General features: G+C 47.7%; 1 protein-coding gene across 1 annotated transcript in view; it reads left to right on the top strand.

The window, feature by feature from the left end:
• The first annotated feature begins 239 nt into the window (after positions 1-239).
• Positions 240-24,397, top strand: part of AGBL3 (AGBL carboxypeptidase 3) — a 141,845-nt gene continuing 117,687 nt past the window's right edge. Inside the window, exon 1 of the mRNA XM_088459305.1 lies at positions 240-323. The gene's annotated coding sequence lies outside the window, so the exon portion shown is untranslated. The remainder of the gene's footprint in view (positions 324-24,397) is intronic.

A 24,397-nucleotide genomic window follows, 5' to 3' on the forward strand; every position in this document is an offset into this window, starting at 1 on the left:
CTTGTCACAGCATTTCCAGATTACCCTGTTTAGCCCTCATCTCAGCATTACCTGACTTCCCTTCAGCCATTGTCACATTCCAGTCCAGAGTCAAGTTCCAAGCTCATCAGTTCTATCCACGTTGTTCCAGTCCAGAGTCAAGTTCTTAGTTCATCAGTTCAATTCAACAAGTCTTCCTGCCGGTCCCTCCAGTTCCTATCATTTATCATCAAAGGCAGTTTTCACTGCTACACAAGTCTTATAAATAGAGCTATCTACATTATCTGTGATTCCAGTCATGCCGGCCTCCGTTGGACTTGAAACCCGATCACCACCTGAGACAGGTAACTCGCAGACACCAATTGTGACAGTAGTGACTACTTTAGTCCCAGCTGCTGGGTGCTATGCCATGCTCCTGTGAGTGGGTACATCTCACATGCTAGACCCACCCACAAATGGGTGCAGCCATGCCCAACATGCTGTGGTCCCACAGGATGTTGCTGTACCGGGGCCCAGAATTTCTCTTGGCAACCCTGGAGGTGACAGGCAGAACCAGGAGGGAGTGGGACTTGGTGGTGGGGTAACAAGGCCATGGAGGGAGGGAGGTAGTTGAGAGTGGAGGAACAGTAACGGCGGGGGAAGTAAGCAGAGGGTTGGAAGGGAGACTGATGAGAGAAAATAGGGGGAACAGCAAGCGGAGGAGACAAGAGGGGGAGGATAGGGATGGATAACATAGTGGATTATGTGGGCACCGAATAAGGAGGGTGTTTGAAGTAAGAGTGTTCATGCTGTGGACGAGGTAATAAGTGAGATGAAGAATGGATATGAGGCTGTGTGATGTGATGTGGAGGCTGTGTGATGTGATGTGGAGGCTGTGTGATGTGATGTGGAGGCTGTGTGATGTAGGGACAGTGTGATATAAAGTTGTTAAATGTTCAACAATAGAGATAAAAGAACAGTTCTGCTAATGTACGAGTGCAGCTCCGAAAGTGATATATAAAGAGAGGTGTGTGAGTAGTGGGTGCAGGAATTAGTTATTAAACAAATGATTAAAGTGGATAGGTGTGACACAATGGGAAAAGGCATATGAGGGCAAAATTACAATGTACCAAGCAGATCCAGTCCGAAGTATTATGATCAACAAAGCTCAATCAACAAGAGCAGCTCACAGATAGGGGAGTATATGCAATGTCCAAGCAGGGAGTGTAGTAAGGAGTTTCCTGGATATTCATAAAGCAGAAGATGGTGATTTTGGTAATTCACATAAATATGTTGCTTGTTGTCATTCAGAAAGTGGTCTGGTTTTGAGTTTGTTGTTCCTCAGTTTTCCTCCAGTTTAACTCCAGCGTAACTCTGACTTAGTTACCAAATTGTAATTACACTTATAATCTCACTCTTTTCATCTAACACAGCCTACGTCTATGCAGCCTTACTAAGCACTAATAGCTAAAGTTACAAACATGTCTCTGGGAGTCATTCAGACCCGCTCGCTAGCAAAGTTCACTCGCAAGCGGGTCGATGATGTGAGAATGAGGGAGCTCCGTCCTGCGCATGCGCGAGGCCCGGCGAGCGACGGGAAATACGTCGCTCGGGGTCTAATCTGCTGCTATGCATAATAAGCCGTCGGAAATTGCCACCGCCTTATGGAGGCGCAGAATCATCCGTCTGAACATGGCCACCTGGGTCAGTGTAACTGCGTCTTCAGACGCAGTCACTGACTGCGACATGCCGGCAGCTGCCGCCTCTGGCTAGCCAGCCAATGTTACCACCCAGAAACATGCTTAGTAAGGCTGCATAGACATAGGTTGTATTAGATTCAAAGTGTTATCATATTGTAATTACACTTATAATCTAACTATTCAAACGCACTGGCACACCTGCGTTTCGTCGACTACCCCCCCCATCACCACCCCCAAATGGTACTTCCTGTCAATTACTCTGCGATGGGTTTGCGTAGTCCCGATCGCAGTGGAGTCTTCGCGCACCTACACTGCGATCGGGTTGGCTGATTGCGTGCGTAATCGCCGTTGAGATCGGTAATGAATCAGGCCAATTATGAAAGTCTAGCGATTTGTGAGCAAAAAAAAAAAAGATAACTTTGCTAGTTGAATTTTCCCCAAAGAGTAATCTCATAAAATCCTTGTGGACTTTCAAGTAAAAGAATATCCTGAAAAATAATAAAATAAAATATTACCTAGAAAGGAAAAATAAAAAAATAAACTTTTTTTTTAATTATATATGTTTCAATGTTTGTTTGTTTTTTACTTACTGTTCTGTTATGGTGCGTCTTCACGTCTCTACGTTGTGCAGAACCTTTCATGTCCTGCAGATGTCACAAATGAACTAAGGGCCTGATTCAGAGCTGAACGCTCTGACCAGAGCGCTCGCTCTGAATCAGGGCCCTCCTACCAGTTTTAGGAGCGTCCTCATGGACGCTCGCATAGCTGTGGGTGGTAACCCACAGCTTATGCGAGCGTCCATGATGATGGTCGCGATGGTCAAGACCATCGCGACCATCGGGCTTGCGACGGAGACCCTGCGGTAGGGTCTCGCTGCCGCAAGCCCTGGAGTGATTTTGGCTCTATCAGAGCCAAAATCACTCCCACTGACATCACTAGTGATGTCAGTGGGGCCGGCTTGAGACGGTAGGCGTTCCCATGGGAACGCCTCCGTCTGGCAGGCACGCCCACCAAAGGGGGCGTGCTGTCAATCAACATCGACAGCACGCCCCCTTTGGTGCGAGACTCAGAGCAACGGAGAGCCCGTCGCTCTCCGGATCTCGCGCATGACGGAGCTCCCTCCGTCGTGCGCATGCGCAGTGGGGCAACATCGACCCGTTTGTGAGCGTCCTTTGCGAGCGAACGGGTCTGAATGACCCCCTAAGTGCAAAGCTGCCAAGGTGCGGTACAAAATTCTCTTGGTGCCTTGATTTACACGGGCGTGTCCAATTTAGTATGTATGTTCTGTACGTTGGAGCCATTGGGTGTAGTTGTGAGGAGGAAAGACCTCTAGTCTTACAGAGAACATGAGATATAATTTGCAGAGTGATACTATTAAAGGGTACAGAATGGGTCCTAAAAGTTTAGAGGCCTCCTTGATTTTTGAAAGCTGCCATTACTACTCTGAAAAAAGGATCATGCAAGTGATCCTTGCACCAATTCTGAGGGCCATATTTATCAACGACTTGTATCATTCACAACCAGTGGTGAAACTTGTTGCATATGATAATGGTGCTGCTGCCAATTAGCTCCCAAGAATCATCTGTTGGGAGCTGATTGGCTGGAGCACCATTTATCATACGCAACAAGTTTTATCACTGGTTGTGAATGATACAACTCGTTGATAAATAAGGCCGTGAGCTGGCAGAGATCGGCTCTCGTCCTACACTTATGATGGGTCAAGTTTTGCATCTCCCAGTTGTACGTCAGTGGAAAACCAGAATTCTAGGTACAAAAAAAAGCTTAAATTACACAAAAATGACACATAATAAAGGCAACCCAGATGTCAAGTCAACCTCTCATTAAGTCATGCCATACTTGCCAACTCCCATACAAATCTTGATTACAGGAACAGGCCACTCACCTGAATCTTGCTTATTTTTTCTTCAGAAGTGGGTGGAGCCTTATTGACGCGTTTCGCATCATCATTACCCCACCTCCAACTTCACAATGATATGAATCAGGTCATTTCTCCCCTCCATGATCTCCAAGAGAGGTCAACAAAGTAGGAGAAGTAAGAGTGACTCCATAAATGAGGCAAAATCAAGGAGTGTTTTTGGAAAAAAAATAAAAAAAAGGTTTTATTTAATGAAAGGGGTGCTACTAACGCTTTGGTTGGACTTTGGTGACGGTTCCATTCTTATATAGCGCCCATAAATATTTTTTCATCGGCCCACACTTCAGTTTAGTGAGGCATCTTAAAAGCTCAGATTTCCATGAATGTCATTTAATTCTTTTTTATAATATGTTATATCGCATTTATATACAGTATACAGTAGATATGTAAAGGACCATAGGATAGTTTACATATTGCATTGTACAGTAACAAACAGAATGAACGGATGGGTTCCCCAGCTTCAATTTAAAAAAAAAAATGTATTTAATATTTTGGGGATTACATTTACAGTATATGGAATATCATACATCCAATAAAGCAGTATGGGTAATGGGAGCTGGGTACCTTTAATTACCTCTTTGCTGAGCATCACGCACATGGAAAAATCCTGTATTCAAGGCTGTGTTATTATACAGATCTTCATTTATATTGGTAACTCATTTCATAAATATTTTTGTTGCGTGCACTGGGCTGGATCTTATTCATGAGGCCGGCACCTGACAGCCTAGAACAGTCCTGCGTTACTGGGCCCTATGTCTGTTAATAGCAAATCCCAAATATGGATGGTTTGTTCCCTGGTATCTGTGACTGTCGCGTCTCATAGTAATATATTGCTTGTAAACAGCACAAGCCTTTTCTAAATTCTAATTCTCCCCTCTGGCATGACTGTACCTGCGGCCTCGTCAAATAATACAATATATATATATATATATATATATATATATATATAAAAATATATATAATATAAACAAGGTGTAGAGGAAGTGAGATAGAGCTGCATAAATTTCCCAATTTCCACATATTCCTTTTTTTATAATATATAATTATCTTGATTTTATTTTTGAAGTTGAGTATAGACCACATCGATTAAATTAGACCTTTCAGGCAGATATATATGTATAGTTGTTATTCCCATTGTGGTGAGCGCAGGGTGACTGTCGAATTCAATAAAGTCTGTTAACCACGTTGCATTCATAAATATTTCTATTACAAATTTTAATATTTAAAGACTTTAAATGCATTGAAACTTCTTTTCAAATTACTTTTTGGAACAAAGAAAAGCATTAATAAGAGATACAGTAAGTATACCAAGGCCCGTATTCAATTAGAGGCGGAAAGTCAGAAAAGTTTCGCCTGTCCAACTCTCCGCCTCCTTAGCCTGTTTCAGAGGCGGAAACTTTACGTGCGCGTCCCCGCTTTTCACACTATTCAATTCCTAAACGGGCGAAAACGGAAAGCGGCGAACACGTCACAGGCGGAATGTACTGTCAGAATTGGGGAAATCAGTCTGTACCCCAAAAAAAGATGCAGTAACATAGGGAACCAGTGTAGATGTGTACTAATAGCCCTAATTTTGCGTACTTAAGTAGTTTAAATTGCTTCTCATTAGCGTCTTTGTAAAAGTGGTGAAAAATGGCATAAAGCTGTATTTTTGGTGAAAATAAGTAGTCCTGTCATATTTAGGGTACTTGAAAAGGGGTGCTAGCATATTTTTATGTCTCTAAACTTTAAAGTGAACTTTTAAAAAACTTCACAAATACACCTGTAGCATGCACCTGCAATCCTAAAAACACCTGACACATCCTTGCAGACCCCCAAGGAGTCTATTTCGCAAATTTCTAGTACTTTTTTGCAGTGTTTTGAGGTAACAACATTTTTTTTTGATAATGATGATGATTTGTCCTTTGGGGGACAGTTCCAAGGGTTCCGAGTCGTTTCCCTACGTTTGCACCCCAAAATATACTTATAAGATACTTTTCCGCCTATTACATTGCATTGAGTTTCCGCTTAGTCGAAATTGTCCTGGAATTGAATATGGAGATACTTTGAAAACAGGCTGAAATTCCGAATCTGTTATCTCCAAACGGCACTTTTCGCCTCTAATTGAATCCGGCCCCAAGTCTCCAACAATACAACCATTGGTCCAATTTAACAAACAAGTATTTTGAATACGTCTTTCGCCTCAATTTTACCATCCTGTGCCGGGCAGCTTAGTAATGTTTGTTGAATGTTTGTTGAAAATGGAATATGCTACTCCGCAGACTCCATACTACTGCTCCTCCAGGGAAGCCTCATTCCCTGACCAAGATGGCCGCTGACCTAAGTAATGCACATGCACGGCGCCATCTTGTTACCATGTAAGATTGATGCAGTGGTACCACAGCTCCAGAGAGAACTGGTATTACCCACTGTCCCTGACGCCGTTCAGCACCCCTGCACTGCTACCCGCATCCAGTATACACTCACCGGCTGGTGAGCTGTATGACACCGCGCTACTGGTCAGAGTGCGTATAACAGTGAGTACGGCTGTACGCTGTGTAGCATCATTCCACTTGTTAAGCAACTGGGCTGTTCATTGTTTTGAGGCATCCGCTGGTGTGTACAGAAACTCTGCTATATCCGCAAGTCTGTATACACTTGTTTCCAACAACATTCAGCTGCAGCCGAAATATCTTTTTCTGATTACTACAGTCAAAAGGATTTTCTAATATCACTGCTGTAAGTTATAGGGAATAAAGATGACAAGGTTCCATTGCCGCGTATTAATTATACCAAGACTGATATCTGACATATAGATTGCAACCTACAGAACATTTCATACAGGCATACATGTCATTTATATTCAATTTTTCTGAATTCACTACTGAATCTACTGTTGGATTACCACTTGACTTATATATATATATATATATATATATATATATATATATGTGATATGACACACTGCTCTTATATACGTTTGTATCTGTAACTTCTTTATTTTTTGTACAAGAAAATCAATAAAACACTTGTTTAAAAAAAAAGAGTGACGGTAAGTAATTTTCTAAGCCCTACCCTAATTAACCCTTCCTGGTGCCTAACTCTAACCTTCCCCCCCAATCTCCAAACCTAACCCCCCCTCCCCAAACCTTAAATCTAACCCCCCCTCCCCGATGCCTAAACATAACCTCCCCCCCTAGTGCCTAAACCTAACCTCCACTCCCTAACCCCGCTACCTGACCCTAACCTCCCCCTAACACCCCGATACTTACCTTCGGGATGCCGACGGTCAGGATACTGGTGCCGGGATCTCGACCTGTCGGGATTTCAGCGCCGGTATTCAGACCGTCGGCATCCTGCACACCGGAATACCGACTACATCTTCTTTACAAGAGCCAGGGCAAGCCCCGGAGGGGGCGCTCTAGATAGCATCCCCTACCCCAGGCTTTGCTCTCCCATCACATTGCTCTTTCTGACCTTAGTAGGTGGGAGGTGGGGACAGCATCCTCTGCCCCTCAGACAGAGTATGACATCATAGCCAAGCGCCAAATTCCCAGCAGAAGACAGACACGGAGGAGCAGCAGCTGACAGCGTCCCATGGAAGAAGCTGCCGGCTGCTTATCCGTTATATTGGCGTGTGCTCCGTGTGGGGCGTTAAAGTCAACTGAGGAATGACTATGGGTGGGATGTACTAAGCCTCTTGTCGGGCACATACCACAGTTGATCACTCCAGTATGTACGTAGGATTGCAATCTAAATCGCAAAGGACAGCTCTCCTGATAAGACTTCTGGGTTTGACACCCAGAAGTCCCTGTGGCGTCCTTCTGAGCATGCGCAGAAAGATGCCAATGCCGCGGGGGGTGATGGGAAGGATCTGATCGGATCCCTCCCAGGGGGCGTCCCAGAAAGAATCCCATAGGCTTTTATTGGGTAACGCCACCTGAAGATGGCATTGCCCCCCGGGACGAAGCACCGGAATGCATCGCCTTCGTTACACAATGCCGAGATATCCGACATTGTGCAGCAGGGGGCGGGGCTAAAATGACGCGATTCGGCATTAATCGCATCACCTGCCCCCCGCTGCGGGGGATTCTCATACAATCGCGGGGGGGAGGCAGGAGGGCTCGGCGGCTGTCGGGAGGCTTGCCTGCCTTTCCGGGGGGGCCGGAGGCGGCACCCGATTTTCGGGAGGCTCCCGGCCAAATCGGGAGGGTAGGCAAGTATGCTTTGCAGGTTGTGTTTGAAAAACGACAGCTAAGAGCTGATTGGTTGGTACTTTATCTCTCACCAAGGCTTAGTACATAGATCTCATAATCGTATAGGATCTGCTTGTTCTTTGGGTCAAACCATTTAGTTAAAATATGGCTTGACAAGCTGGAACTTCTAGTTCCCCATTCAATAAGTAGCCCCAAGTGGCCTATTGCACCTCTGGTATTGTATGTTGAGTTCTTTTAACTGAAAAAAAAAAGTATACCTTGGGAAAGCTAACAGGGTAAGCTGGGTCTTGTAGTTCCACAACAGCTGGAGAGCCACAGATTGCAACCCACTGTCATACATGTTTAAAAAATGTAAAAAAAACCTTGCACCACTATATCAAGGAGCCTTTTCTTTTACTTATAAAGACAAAATTCAGCTCATATAAGCCCCCTGGGGAACGGAGGCGCACATCCTCAGGGCGATCTATGACATGCCGCCCCTTGTAATGTCCTAAGAATGTCACAATTACTGTGACTTGTCAAAGTCCTGTATACCAAGATGTATATCTTCAATGGAACAATCTGAGCGATGACTCTTCAGTCGGAAACAATGGCGCGGGATACACCGCTGTCACCATCACGGCACAGCGCATTACTGAGTCTGCTTGGCAACGAGGAGATAATTGACAAGAGCTGCAGGATACGTCTCAGTGACACTGAGCTGCACATGTAGGAGCCCAGTTACTGATCTGCAGATCATTGGAGATTAACCTGGAGTTATGCGTAACCCTGGAGACCGGACCTCGGGGCGGTTTGCGAACTTTGCTCAGATGCTAATTGATGCAGTGGGAGAGTTGATCTGTAACTCAGAGAAATGAGACACAACGTGGTATATTTATTTACTAAGGTGCGGGTTTATAGAAGTGGGGATGTTGCCCATAGCAACCAATCAGATTCTAGCTATTATCTTCTAGAACAGTGATTGCCAACCTCGGTCCTCAAGGCACACTAACAGTCCTGGTTTTAGTGATATCCATGATTTAGCACAGATGGTTTAATCAAAATAACTGAGGCACTAATTAAGTTACTTGTGCTATCCCTAAAACCTGGACTGTTAGTGTGCCTTGAGGACCGTGGTTGGGAACCCCTGTTCTAGAAGGTGCTAGATAAATGATAAGTGGAATCTGGTTGCTATGGACAACATCTCCACTTCTATAAACCCGCACTTTGGTAAATATACCCCAACGTATCCGCGGTCCCATGTACATACCTCCCAACATTTGAAGATCACAAACCGGGACATCCGCGCGCCAAAGGTGCGCGTTCCCAAAAAGGGAACGTGGCCTATCCGTAAAGGGCGTGGCCTAGCAGCACGGCCCGTTTACATCTCCGAGATGCTGGGCTATTCTCTCTGCTCACCCGCTGCGAGCGGCGGTGCGCGCTCCCCCCAACTTCACCCCCACCGCGGGACACTGCGGCCCGCGGGTGGGACAGTCCCAAAAAAACGGGACTATCCCGCTGAATGGGGGACAGTTGGGAGGTATGCATGTATCTGCCAAACGTATGAATTGTATTATACGGTAATGACACTTCCAAATTCTAACAGATTAACCAAGCTGACAGGCCACCTACACCACTATCAGCAATGGGTTTAATGCAGAAACCAGTACTTTATAACTATTCTAACAGGACTAAGGAGACCATTTCAAGTTGCAATTATCGCGGCAAGGCAAACATTACTTTTCATTGTGATCCATGCATTATTTTAACACCTTGACAGTTCAGCTATTGAAAGCAGCAACCGTTACTTATCGCCACAGAGCATGGGTTGAACTGGAAACCCGGTTTCAGCTTCTAGTTCCACTGCTATTAAAAAACAAAACAACAAAACAAAAACAAAGTTGATTTAATAAAATATATATATTTTTAGTTCATAAAAATAAAATATCTAGCAGTAGATATAACATACACGTTTTCTTATATTATCTGCCATCCACCTCTTCCCTTTTCCCCGCCAAAAAAATAAATAAATTAATAACAATTCTGGGAGAGGGGTAAATTCTCAATTAATTTGCTAAGGAACCAGCACTAGAGTAGATAATCAATAAATATATATATTTTTTTCTATGATCTCTTTTTGTTAACACAATACTGAGAAGGCGTTAACAGAACAAACATCCGCCGCTGGTTTTGATAAGTAGGCGGGTGTTTGTGACCCAGGAGTGAGTCACGTGCTTTTAGGGGTGTGGTATGAAAAGTCGACATTCGGAATGTCGACAGATTCTGAATGTCAACAGTCAGTAAGTGGACACCGACTTTGTGTCGACGCACAATATGTTGACATTCACATTTAACATGTCAACACTAGAATGACAACATAGTTTTTGCTTATTGTAGCCTAACCCTAAAAATCAGCAAAAAACTGTATGTCAGATGCAATTTCACCGTCTGAACATGGCGGCCTGTGTCAGTGCAACTGCGTCTTTTGCCGCAGTATACACACGGCCACGTCTGGCTAGCTACCCTCCTGTTACCTCCCAAGAACGCTCACTGGAAACCAGTCTCTATTTCGATCTATGTCTTACAGTGGTAACCGCCAGGACGCATGTGCAATGCTGCTCAGCCATATGCGCGAACTGAAAACATCAGCCGCTTGCGTCCGCCACTGCGTACTCATGCCCTCTGTGGTCACCTTTAAACCTTACTTGCCTACCCTCTCGATTCAGCCGAGAGCCTCAAGAAAATCGGGTGCCGCTTCCAGGCCCCCGGAAAGGCAGGCAAGCCTCCCGATGGCCGCCGACCCCTCCCCCCGCAATCATCTGTGAAACCAGTGACGCGAATCACAATGAATCGTGTCTTTTTGGCCCCGCCCCCTGCTTCACAATGCCTGTAATATCAGCATTGTGTAGCGAGGGCGGGGTCAAAATGATGCAATCCCGTGGCCCCGCCCACAAATTACAGTAATCCGTCCGACCACGCCCCCTTGTGCCAGGCACGCCCCCTGTCCTGCCGATCTGGCTGCTCCCTCCCGGAAGGGGCAGCCAGAAAGTCAGCAACCATGCTTTAAAACGTGGTGGGCCTGATTCACACAAGTAGCCATTATCACTATGAGTGCTGAATTTACGCCAACCCTATCCATGGTGGACGAGATCTGTCTGAAATCTGACAGACATCAGCCCTGAATAACCTTCAATACCATCTACACACCTACCTACCCTCCAACATGACCCGTTCCATTAGGTAAAAAACACTCTGCTTCTGGACTTCCCACCTAATGTATGATTGCAGCCACCTGTGTTGAACTAGGTCATTGATGACACAGGTGGCTGCAATCATAAATTAAGAGGGAAGTCCAGGAGCAGAGCATTTTGTACCTAATGGAACGGGTCATGTTGGAGGGTCTGCTCGCCTATGGACTTAGCATCTGTCCCAACACCCACTTGCCACCCAGACAGTTACACCCACTCAACTGCAAGTGGAGATGTGGGTGAGATGAGTTGCGTCGGCTCACTACGGAGCATGCGCCACTGCCAAAAAGCGCAAGATCCATTCGCAAAATGGACTGACAGGCAACTCTGAATCTAGAAAGAGAAAAGAATGATCGACCATTGAGAGCTGGGGTCTGTAGCTGGTGGTGGTGGGGGTCGTATCAGCACCTCCAGATTTGCCATGTAAAAACATTATAATGTGGACCGTGGTAATATTTCTGGCAGCCAATCAAATCACTGGCCTGCACAAATTATTCTGCAGGGAATTGAGCCACGAGGCATCTGTGCCTCTTCATATGCAGTGCTACAAAAGAGATTTTTTTTTTTGCCATTCCATGGATCATATTGATTTTAATAATCTCATTATAAGCCACATCAGAAATTCAATTAAACACATATAAAATCATTGGTAAGTGGTTTAATGCTCCCATAATATTAACCTGGTTTGAGAAGCAGAATTAACAACAAACAAACAAACAACAGTTGACGCATTTTCCAACTGCAAAGACGTTGATAAATTACCTTTAAAATTGAGAAGTAATTATGTGAGCATTGCATATAGATTTCTCTCGGTTTTGATGAATAGCCGCTAAGTGACATCACTCGGTTACCTGCCACAATCCTTTGATGTACGACTTGTTTAAGGCTCCAATAATCTTCCTAGTACAAACCAGTATTCTGTGTAAACAAGGGACCCCTTTAATGGGACCTTATCACCTATGCATTGTCAGGTTTTCATTAATTGCAATTGCTTCCATTTTCTACTTTTTGCATTATTTATAATGATCTCTGAGCGTATTTATGTATAATTTATATAGAATCATTTATAATGTACAGTACAGAGACATTCAAAAGTTGTATGAAAACCTAATAAGGATGTACATCCTAATATGACATGCATACATTGTACAGTGTATATTAATTTGGCAAGGGGACGGATTCAGAGTTTTACGCTAATCCCATCGCGCCTGCGACTGTTTACGCAGCTGCACTATGAAAATATGCAAATGTCGCAGTTGCCTGGAGATGGATTGAGAGATGACCACCTGCGGCTTTGCAAATCCAAGCGCCTGTGTAAAGTGTTGCAGCGTCTGCGTCTGAAAGGCGCATCATCGGTCGTGGATCATTCGATTAACGCAATCCTGAGTAAGTCTATGGTCCTGCAGAATGGGCAATGGAATTAAGACGCCGGCACCAGCGAAACCGCACAAAAATGCAATCGCTGGATTCGACACACCTATGAAACGGTTGCGATGTGCACACGTTTTTTTTAACCCCTTCTCCGTTACCACCCACAAACAGTCCAACCCCACTATACAATCCCACGATTACCGGCATTATGAAGTGGGGGGGGAGGAGCCACAGTGACACGATTCAATGCGAATTGCGTCATTCGCCCGCCTGTGACGGCCCACTTCACTCGAGAAGAGGGTGGCCACGACCGGTGGCTGCAGCCTGCTGGAGTCTTGCCCACTTGCAAGCGGAGACACCCCCTGAAAACCTCGCGCCTGCGTTTGGGTCGCCACCTTCCCGTTGCCGCCCGCAACCTGCCTGTCAATCACTTTGTGATTAGTATGGTACATTTGCACCCCTTACCAGACCTGCCTGCCAGGATCTAGCAGCACAGATGGTGCATTGTTGTCCCACAGAACTGAGGTCAGGAGTTCAATTCCCGGTCATGGCACATATGTGTGGAGTTTGTGTGTACTCCCAAATGTTTGCATGGGTTTCCTCCGAGTGCTGCTCTGGTTCATACTTGTCTACTCTCCCGAGACCTGTGGGAGGCTCACGATTTTTCGAGTAGGCATTTCCCCCGCATTCTGATTCCGTAATCCGTTAGGAGGGGGAGGGAATTAATGACGAGATTCCATGATGATTGTCCGGCCACGCCTCCTTCACTGCCCACCTGCACAGAGGCATATTTATAATGGGTGCAGGGTTTGCAGGGCACACGGGCCCCTGGGTCCAGGGGGGCCCACACCGCACACCCTTACCTCTCCGGAGTCCCACGTCGGCTCCAGTGTCTGCGCCTGTAAAAACGGCTGGAAAATGGCTGCCGTGGCCATTTTCCCGGTGAACTGTGTATGTGCTATAGACTCTGGGCACACTCTAGTGCCCAGAGTCTATAAGTGCGGCCGCTCAGTGCGCAGCCGGCCGCCGGACGGAGAGGAGGGGGCCCGTGTAGGAGACTGCAGACGGGCCCCCTCCTCTCTAGGAACGCCGCTGCACCTGCATCTAGGGATGGAGACTTCTCCCGGACAGCGGACTTCAAATGTCGGTAAGAATGCTCTGGCTCCCTCCTGCGCTCCAAAAACATTCTGCTAGGTTAATTGGTTGCTGACACTGGGGCAGGGACTGATGTGAATGACAGAAAAATTCTCTGTAAGCCGCAGAAGAATATGCGTTTGATATATATAAATACCTGTTAATAATAATAATAATGATAATAATGATGATGGTCACTTGACCTTGTAAAATGTCAAAATGCACTTAAAAGTTTTAGTGAAGCTTTGTACTGTACATGTTGCTGTACTGTACACTGCCCAGAGGCCAACAAAGGCAATTTGGAAATACATTACTCCTAAAGAAATGGAAAAGTTTTATTCTAACACAGATCGAAACTTGCTAAAGAAGATAATTACAGCATGAAAAGCCTTTCTTAAGTCCCGCTGAGGTAGCTGCAACATAATCCTCACACGGATTTTGCAGAGGGGCATCGCAGCAGAATTAATCAGGACAAAGTAAGTGTGAAAACGCACCCACTCCTCACAACGCCACCGGAAAATCACCTTTTTATGTATTTTTTTCCTGGTTTTCTTAATTCTATGCTGTAAGGAAATAGCGCAGGGAGGTAAAAATAGTAATTTTTTTTTTTTACAAGTTGTTTAAATATAGGCTGCGGGAATAAAGGGCATTAATCACGGGAGACTACAGTATGTAGAGCCGTCATAAATAGCAGGTTTATCTCCTACCAAGAGAATGCGTCTTCATGAATAAATTATCGATCCCCAACATGGTTCTGTGTTTTAGAATGACTGATTACTGTACCTAACAAATTTAACCCCTCTGTCACTCTAGAAAATATATAGCACACGTGTGACATATTATACATAAACACATATAATTACTTATATAATTATATTGTGTGAATGAATGTCTATGTGTATATATATATATATATATATATATATATATATTAAGGCTGAGCAATACCAAAAACGAAATTTATTGACATCATCATTGCAAAAGATAGGTGTGGCACCATGCGCGCAGTCGGTAAGGGGTGGGGGGGCTTTGGGCCCGCGGTCACATGAATAGGATAATGCTACATAGCAGTCTGTGCACAGGGCACACAGTGACATTGGTGTGAGTGGTGGGTGAATAGGATAGTCTACATAGCAGTCTGTGCACAGGGCACACAGTGACATTGGTGTGAGTGGTAGGTGAATAGGAGTGATTACATAGCAGTCTGTGCACAGGGCACACAGTGACATTGGTGAGATAGGTGGGTGAATAGGATAGGTTACGTAGCAGTCTGTGCACAGGGCACACAGTGACATTGGTGTGAGTGGTGGGTGCATAGGAGAGGTTACATAGCAGTCTGTGCACAGGGCACACAGTGACATTGGTGTGAGTGGTGGGTGAATAGGAGAGGCTACATAGCAGCCTGTGCACAGGGCACACAGTGACATTGGTGTGAGTGATGGGTGAATAGGATAGGCTACATAGCAGTCTGTGAACAGGGCACACAGTGACATTGGTGTGAGTAGTGGGTGAATAGGAGAGGTTACATAGCAGTCTGTGCACAGGGCACACAGTGACATTGGTGTGATAGGTGGGTGAATATTATAGGTTACATAGCAGTCTGTGCACAGGGCACACAGTGACATTGGTGTGAGTGGTGAGTGAATAGGAGAGGTTACATAGCAGTCTGCACAGGGCACACAGTGACATTGGTGTGAGTGGTGGGTGAATAGGAGAGGTTACATAGCAGTCTGTGCACAGGGCACATAGTGACATTGGTGTGAGTGGTGGGTGAATAGGAGAAGTTACATAGCAGTCTGTGCACAGGGCACACAGTGACATTGGTGTGAGTGGTGGGTGAATAGGATAGGCTACATAGCCGTCTGTGCGCAGAGCACACAGTGACATTGGTGTGAGTGGAGGGTGAATAGGAGAGGTTACATAGCAGTCTGTGCACAGGGCACACAGTGACATAGGTGTGAGTGGTGGGGGAATAGGAGAGGTTACATAGCAGTCTGTGCACAGGGCACACAGTGACATTGGTGTGAGTGGTGGGTGAATAGGATAGGCTACATAGCAGTCTGTGCACAGGGCACACAGTGCCATTGGTGTGAGTGGTGGGTGAATAGGATAGGCTACAAAGCCGTCTGTGCACAGAGCACACAGTGACATTGGTGTGATTGGAGGGTGAATAGTTTAGGTTACATAACAGTCTGTGCACAGGGCACACAGTGACATTGGTGTGAGTGGTGGGTGAATAGGAGAAGTTACATAGCAGTCTGTGCACAGGGCACACAGTGACATTTGTGTGAGTGGTGGGTGATTAGGAGAGGTTACATAGCCGTCTGTGCACAGAGCACACAGTGACATTGGTGTGTGTGGTGGGTGAATAGGAGAAGTTACATAGCAGTCTGTGCACAGGGCACACAGTGGCATTGGTGTGAGTGGTGGGTGAATAGGATAGGCTACATAGCCGTCTGTGCACAGAGCACACAGTGACATTGGTGTGAGTGGAGGGTGAATAGGATAGGCTACATAGCAGTCTGTACACAGGGCACACAGTGACATTGGTGTGAGTGGTGGGTGAATAGGAGAGGTTACATAGCAGTCTGTGCACAGGGCACACAGTGACATAGGTGTGAGTGGCGGGTGAATAGGATAGGCTACATAGCAGCCTGTGCACAGGGCACACAGTGACATTGGTGTGATTGGAGGGTGAATAGTTTAGGTTACATAGCAGTCTGTGCACAGGGCACACAGTGACATTGGTGTGAGTGGTGGGTGAATAGGAGAAGTTACATAGCAGTCTGTGCACAGGGCACACAGTGACATTTGTGTGAGTGGTGGGTGATTAGGAGAGGTTACATAGCCGTCTGTGCACAGAGCACACAGTGACATTGGTGTGTGTGGTGGGTGAATAGGAGAATTTACATAGCAGTCTGTGCACAGGGCACACAGTGGCATTGGTGAGTGGTGGGTGAATAGGATAGGCTACATAGCCGTCTGTGCACAGAGCACACAGTGACATAGGTGTGAGTGGCGGGTGAATAGGATAGGCTACATAGCAGCCTGTGCACAGGGCACACAGTGACATTGGTGTGAGTGGCGGGTGAATAGGAGAGGCTACATAACAGTCTGTGCACAGGGCATACAGTGACATTGGTGTGAGTGGCGGGTGAATAGGATAGGCTACATATCAGTCTGTGCACAGGGCACACAGTGACATTGGTGTGAGTGGTGGGTGAATAGGAGAGGTTACATAGCAGTCTGTGCACAGGGCACACAGTGACATTGGTGTGAGTGGTGGGTGAATAGGAGAGGTTACACAGTAGTCTGTGCACAGGGCACACAGTGACATTGGTGTGAGTGGTGGGTGAATAGAAGAGGTTACATAGCAGTCTGTGCACAGGGCACACAGTGACATTGGTGTGAGTGGTGGGTGAATAGGAGAGGTAACATAGCAGTCTGTGTACAGGGCACACAGTGACATTGGTGTGAGTGGTGGGTGAATAGGAGAGGTTACATATCAGTCTGTGTACAGGGCACACAGTAACATTGGTGTGAGTGGTGGGTGAATAGGAGAGGTTACATAGCAATCTGTGCACAGGGCACACAGTGACATTGGTGTGAGTGGTGGGTGAAGGCGCTGCTGCCACCAGTCTGTAAAGCGCTGCTGGTCACATGGGCCATTCCCACGACAGGGCCTCTATGCAAAGCAATACAATTAGAACACCTCAAATGAAAAACATGTTGGCAGAAGCGATTTCTTCGTGGATGAAGCCGCTGGAGTCAGGGGCGTTTCTAGAGAGGAGGAGGCCCGTGTGCAGTCTCCGACACGGGCCCCCTCCTCTCTGCCCGGCGGCCAGCAGCGCACTAAGCTGTGCGCAGCCAGCGCCGGATTTATAGGCTCTGGGCACTAGAGTTTGCCCAGAGTCTATAGTGTATGCACAGATCACCGGGAACATGGGCGCGACAGCCATTTTCCCTGTATTGCGCATGCGCAAACGACGGGAAAATGGCCGCCGCGGCCATTTTCCAGTAGTTTTACAGCGCCGGACGCCAGAGCCGACATGGGACTCCGGAAAGGTAAGTAATATAATGGCTGCAGGGTGTGCGGTGCGGGGCCCCTCTGGACCCAGGGGCCCGTGTTCCCCGCACACTCTGCACCCATTATAGATACGCCCCTGGCGGGAGTGGCTCATATTTCCACAATTGCACCAATTTAGCAAAGAAGCACGTGGCTTTGTGTAATATTTATTGACTTTTTGGCTGCCAAGTGGGCGGTGCGGCCAAGTGGGCGGTGCGGGGTGTGTGACATCACACAAGCATCTTCATGACCCCACCCCCTACTATACAATGCCATGTTTACCAGCATTTTAAAGCAGGGTCATGGCCACGATGATCCTATTTAGCGCAAATCGTGTCATTAAGCCGCCTGGACTGCCCACTGCACTGGAGAAGTGAGAGAGAGGAGTCTCCCGGGATGTTCTGGGATAAGTAGGTAAGCATGCTTTGTGTGCAGAGTTTCTGCGGTGGTGGAAAAGTTGGATTAGGCACACTCAACATGAAGAGCAAGAGAGAGTGCACTTAGAGAGGGACACCCACTGCCTTGCGTCAGGGTGCACAGCCTTTTCCTCCACAGCCTTTTGTGTACAGCATCACTAGGTTGTTGGAGAAGGGTCCTTGTCTATATCTTTGTATAGCACTTAGTTGCACTCTAAATTTGCACTCGTGTGGAAAAGCATACATTATTTGGGATCTGGTCATGATCCCAGCAAAGGGGATGCAGGCGCTTAGAATACTGGTGCCGGAATCCCAACACTTGTCAGAATCCAGGTGCCGGCATCCCGAAGGTAAGTAGCGGGGTTAGGCACTAGGGGGGAGGGTTAGGCAACAGGGGGGGAGGGTTAGGCACTAGGGGGAGGGCTAGGTTTAGGGTGGGGGGAGGGTAGGTTGAGGTAACTAACACCATCCCATTACCTGCAACGGAGCTGCCCTGACGGAGGAGAAGGATCATGCAATCCCCCTCCGGTGGTCTGCAGGAAGTCCCTAAGCACCTCCATTTATTTTGACATATGTTCATGTCAGGCAAATACTAAATATTCTTTGTTACGGGGATATTAAACCAGAATTGAACAAACGCTAAACAAAAGGGCTGACATGCGCAAGCCTAAACATTTCCGGTACTGTGGGAGTTAACCCCCTCTAAACAAGTTTCCATGGAAACTCATAGAACACCTAAATCCACCTCTTTTCTAGTAGCTGAAAGATTAATGAGCATCACCCAGACCTGGCAATTGTCGCTGAGTTACTGAGGGTTTTTACTGATTTTGAGTCCTTGCTGAATTTTAGCATAAGTGGCGCCGTACACATTAGCTGGATGTAAACAGGCAAAGCCCAACTTTCCTGCTATAAGATGACAACTGAAATTTGCAACTGCCACATGGCACTTAGTCTGGCGCTGGGGGCTGGCATATTAGTTATTTCTGTATTGTAGAAGAGAGGAAGGAATACTGTGGATCTGCAGCTTTTGCGGAGCTGCAGTTTTCTAGCGTGCCCTGCCAACCAAGGGCTGGAACCTGCAGCTCTACAACAGGGGTAGGCAACGTGTGGCACTCCAGCTGCTGTGGAACTATACATCCCAGCATGCCCTGCCTAGGGTTTTCATTTTCATTGTACCGCTGTCCCACCTGCATAGTCCTGCGGTGGGGGGGGGAGTTGGGGGGAGCACAAACCGCTACTCTGCATAGCAGTGCAGTGGGTAAGCAGGAGGAGAACAGATGATACTGTCATACTCCTGAGATTTGATATAAAAATGATTAGATACAAAGAAGATATTTAGAACTTTTAAACATCTTCTTTGTTTACTGTAATCATTTTTATAGTTAACACTCACCAGCTCTGTGGAGCTCCCTGGGGCTGCAGGGAGATGAGAGATGAGGCAGCGACAGCTCAGCCTCCCTTCTGTATAGTCAGACACTGCTTGCAGAGCAGGGGGCGGGGCCACATCATGGGCAGTAAGCTGCACAGAAAGAGAGCTAATAGAGGCATACCCCTGAGTATGGATGTGTCATGTGACCAGGAAGTGCACTGCAGTGTTTGGAGAACAGAACTCAGTCAGCAGCAGCAAGAGAAGACACAGTGGAGCAGGTAGGAGAAACAATGGACGCTGAAGCTTAGTGTAGTGAGGGGGGAGTTACAGTGAGTAGGGGGTGAGAAAGGCTCCTAGCACTCAGGAGCTCATTCAGAGTCGGTCATGAGCGCAACCCACTCGATGTTGCCCCACAGCGCATGCGCACGACGGAGCTGGCTCCGTTGTGCGCATGCGCGAGACCCGGCTAACGACGGGTGCTCCGTCGTTAGGGGGTCTCGTAGTAGACGGGGCAAGCTGTCGATGTTGAGTGACAGCTCACCCCGTTTGCTGGGCGGGCCGGGGGCGTGCCCGGCCAAACGGAGGCGTTCCAGTCGGAACGCTTGCCGTTTGGGGGCGGCCCCACTGACATCATTGCTGATGTCAGAGGGGAACTTCCTGCTCAAACAGAGCAGGAAGCTCCCTGGGTCTTACGAGTGCCCAGACCCTACCCTAGGGTCTGGTTGTAAGCCCCAATGGTCGCGATGGTCTTGACCATCGCGGCCATCACCCATGTCAGTCGTTAGAGCTGTGGGTGTTAACCCACAGCTTAGCGACCGACAAGGGTGCGGTCGTTCAGGATGCAAGCGGCCACCCTGATTCAGAGCGACCGCTTGCATCTAACGACCGCCTCTGAATGAGGCCCTCAGACCCATCTCCATGTGCCTCCCCAGCCATTGACTTCACCGGACATCACTGTCTCAGAGCATCCTCATGCCCACTGACATGCTTCAGGGACCCTTCCTGCCTATAGTAGAATCAACTAAAGCATCCAAACGGCTGTTCATTGAGATATAAGTACTTAGAAAAGCAAATAAAACATTAGAAATCAATAGTGCAGAGAAAGACAAAGTAAAGGGTTTGTGGAAATGTACTTTGTGTAGTACAACGTAAACGGTAATAGGAAAGGACAAAGCAAGTGAACAATATCAGACCTAAGATTAGAAGTGAAACAAATCAGTGCTCCCTGATTGCTGTTAATGATCCGGTCACACACCCTTCTCTTTCCTCTTCCTTTCCAGGATCTCTTGGGTAATGAAGTCTGCCCTGGCCTACTGAAGTACTGGCAGCAGCATTGGCAGGGTATCCCATGGGCGTCTGCATGTCTCAGTGGCCAGGTCCCCTTGGAAGCTTGGGCCCGGTATATGTCCGTGTCCATCTTGTTCCTAACTGCCCTGTCCACGGACCGGGCTGCAGAGTTTGGGGGAGGCGGTTTGCAGGGTGGGAGATAAGCGTTTCGCATGGCAGGCGGAGGTGGACACACTGGGATTAAAAGTCTTCTGGACTCCAGACAGAAACTCTAATTTCTGGACTGTCCAGAGGAATATTGGACGGGTGGCAATCTTAGCCCTGCCCAACCAGCTGATCAGACAGAGGAAAAGCTGTCGTTGAACTTTTAACTTCCTTAAAGAAGGCATGTTTGGATTTGGCGGCCGGGGTATCCTCATCCCCAATATCCATAGCCACACGGACCGCACAAATGAGGCCGTGCACATAAATTTTGGACTTAGGCTCTGCCTCTTTTTGAGGGAGCTCTGACTCATTAAGTCCTGAATGTCCCCATCATCAGTGGACACATCATCCTCGCATCATCCTCAGTCCAGTACGTGGACTGAGAAGACAGCACCTCTTTCCTAGCTGAACGCAGGAGAGAGTCACCCTGTAAAATCTCCGTCAGGTTTTGCACCGTGACAGTGTATTAACCCAAACAAGTTCAGGTGACACCTGCTAAGGTGTAGATTGTAAAGGCATATTTTGAGCCACAACCTGTCGGGGGGTCCCCTGTAAAGAAGATGGCATAGCAACCTGCGGAGCGTACCCCAATTATGGGGACACTGGAGGTGCTGCAAGCCGTCCCACCGGATAGTTAACGCTTGTGCAAAACAAGCCCAGGCCGGCTCTTGTGAAGAGCCGAGCCCAGCAGGTAAACCTGCATTCCTGGCACACAGGGTACACAATCCTCCCACAATAATCTCCCCTTCCCGTAGACCTGCGAAACATTTAGGACCTCATTCAGACCCGCTCGCAAGCGCTATGCGCTCGCAAGCGGGTCGATGGTGAGGGCCTGCGCATGCGCAGCGCTCGCACTGCGCGTGCGCAAGCCCCGGAGCGAGTGACAAATGCACTCGCTCCGGGGCTTGCTACAAAAGGGGCGGCTATCGATGTTGATCGACAGCTCGCCCCGTTTTGTAGGTGGGGTGGGGGGGTGGCCGGACAAACGGAGGCGTTCCTGAAGGAACGCCTGCCGTTTGTAGGCGGCCCTACTGACATCACCAGTGATGTCAGTAGGGTGCTTCCTGCTCTGTTAGAGCAGGAAGCTGCCTGGAGCTTGCGGTAGACAAGACCCTACCGCAAGGGTCTCGTCCCAAGCCCTGATGGTCGCGATGCTCTCGACCATCGCGACCATCACCTAGTCACTCGCTAAAGCTGTGGGTGGTAACCCACAGCTTTAGCGAGCGGCCAGGAGGCCGCCTTTTAAAAGAAAAGCGTCCGCCCTCATTCAGAGCGAGCGCTCGCTTTTTGCGAGCGGCTCTGAATGAGGTCCTTAGTACAGGACTGCGTGAGGGGAATATCAGCCTGTCCAGAATCACTTCCAGACATGATGAATGTATGTGTCACACTCCGCAGATCAATAAACAAACTGAACTGTGAAGTAAACTAACACCCTGACAGCATCGGTCACCGCAAGGGCTAGTGAGAACAGAAAGTACAGGGATAGTAAAATGGCTGACAGAGGAAAGAAATACAGACAGTGCTAGCATGAGACACATACAGTGCACAAATAAAATCTGCACTATATTGCACCTTAATCAACTACTAGACCTACAGTCTAGTAGGACCAGTGCTACATACACCGACCTGCTTGGAGGAGAGGTATGTAGGGGGCTCAGGCACTGCAACACCCGGTGAGACCAGCGCTACTGCACAACAAGATGGCCGACGGAGGACTCAGAGAAGGAGGATCTGTGGGAGGAGCGCTGACCACAACCGCCAGACCGCAGTGGAAAGGCGCGTAGTGCAGCGGGGGAGGAGCCGGCTGTGCCATACAGGAAAGGCCTGCTCCCCTGGCATGCAATTAACCCCTGGGATGCCAGCGCGTACCTAGCGCTACTGCCCCATATCCCTGGTGGTTTAGTGGGACGCAGGCGCAGTGCTTGGTATCACTTGCCGCCTCTTCCCAGGGAGCCCCCAGCCCTGGGAAGTAAATAACTGGACTGTGCCATCAGCGGGCGCCCGCCGCGGACGCCCACTGCTTACCTGCCATGACCACCGTGAAATCCGGCCACAGTCCTGGACGTCTAGGGTTTTTTTCTAGCCAAAACCCCTAGACTCCCACCATGATCCCTAGCGCAGTGCCAGCGTCTCGGCACCGGCGGGGTGTCGGAGTAGCAACATGGACGTCCTCCGGACTGACCATGTTGACCAATCAGCAGGAACCATTTCTGGGGCTGCTTGCGCAGCCCCTCTTGAAGTGAACCAACTCCTGCCGGGCACCCACGAAACTGGGGTGCCTTGGCCTGGGGGAGGGATATGGGAGAGGGGCCCGGTGCATCCTGGGAGGACAGCTTTAACTATTAAGGTGCCCGACGACTGCGTCATCAACCTATACCCCAAGGTCTTCTGTGGATCCCTATGGACCCTGCAGTAGAAATAAGCATAACATCCTTTCAGTTCTCCCTAAAAATAAACATTGTTGAAGTTCCTGTAAACTGCGCAGCATAGTCACTAAAATATACACCAGAGGAAATGTTTATAAATCATATTTAAATGACTTTAGGCTGACAGATTTCCTTCAGAATACATGGAGTGATCCAATTTGTTTTGTAAGTAATGCAAACGACTGCGCCATCTGCTATGTAAACAAGCCACGCTTTGTAGCAATAATGCAAGTTAATTGGCCCAGTTTCCAAATCTGTAAAGAAAAATGACAAGTACAATCGGACTTACTATTACTGCGGGATGTACTAAGCATCGTATCCCACCTGTATTCGGGTACATACCGCGGTATATTACCAGGGTATGTACCAAGAATATTGCAAAGGACAGCTCTCCCGATAAAAGCTGTCCTTTGCGATGCTGCCGGGCAGAGGGACTCCTCTGACGGTTGTGTTACCCATCGGGACGAATCACTGGAATACATCACATTCCGGTGCTTTGTACATATGGGGAATGCGGTGAAACCCCCGAAAATGCAGTTTTACTGCATTTTCCTATTTATTACATCTCGGCCTTAGCATGTTAAAACCCCACATACTTAACTACTGACTACTAGTATTAGATTATATACATACTAGCTGCTGCCCGTGACTTTGCCCACAGTGAAATCACTTCTGCCAACATTGGGCCTGATTCAGAGCCACTCGTAAGCGGCAGCTCGTTCGCTCCGAGCGATGTTTGCCCAACTGCGCATGCGTACGGATCGTTATACGCATGCGCGAACCAGTCAGTGCGATCGAAATTCATGTGCTCGCAAAATAGCGAATGCCTGATAATTTGAGTGACAGAATGAGGCGTATGTGGGTGGTAACAGGGGAAGGTGCTTGAAAACGGGGAGTGGAGATCCGATCGCAGGCGTGCTTAAAGGTCAAAACGGGCGTTTTATGGGTGTGCATAATTAAAACAGCAGCGTCATTGACCACGTCACTGGGTTATTTTATAGCCAGAACTGCTCGCAAAATTGTGGTAGCAAAAACCAACCACAAGAATAGCGAGCAGTTCATACCCTGGTCGATGTACTCGATTAATCTAATAAATAGCGGACATGA

Source organism: Taudactylus pleione, unplaced genomic scaffold (genome assembly GCF_031769625.1).
Source record: "Taudactylus pleione unplaced genomic scaffold, aTauple2 ptg000903l, whole genome shotgun sequence".
In the NCBI taxonomy this organism is placed as follows: Eukaryota; Metazoa; Chordata; class Amphibia; order Anura; family Myobatrachidae; genus Taudactylus; species Taudactylus pleione.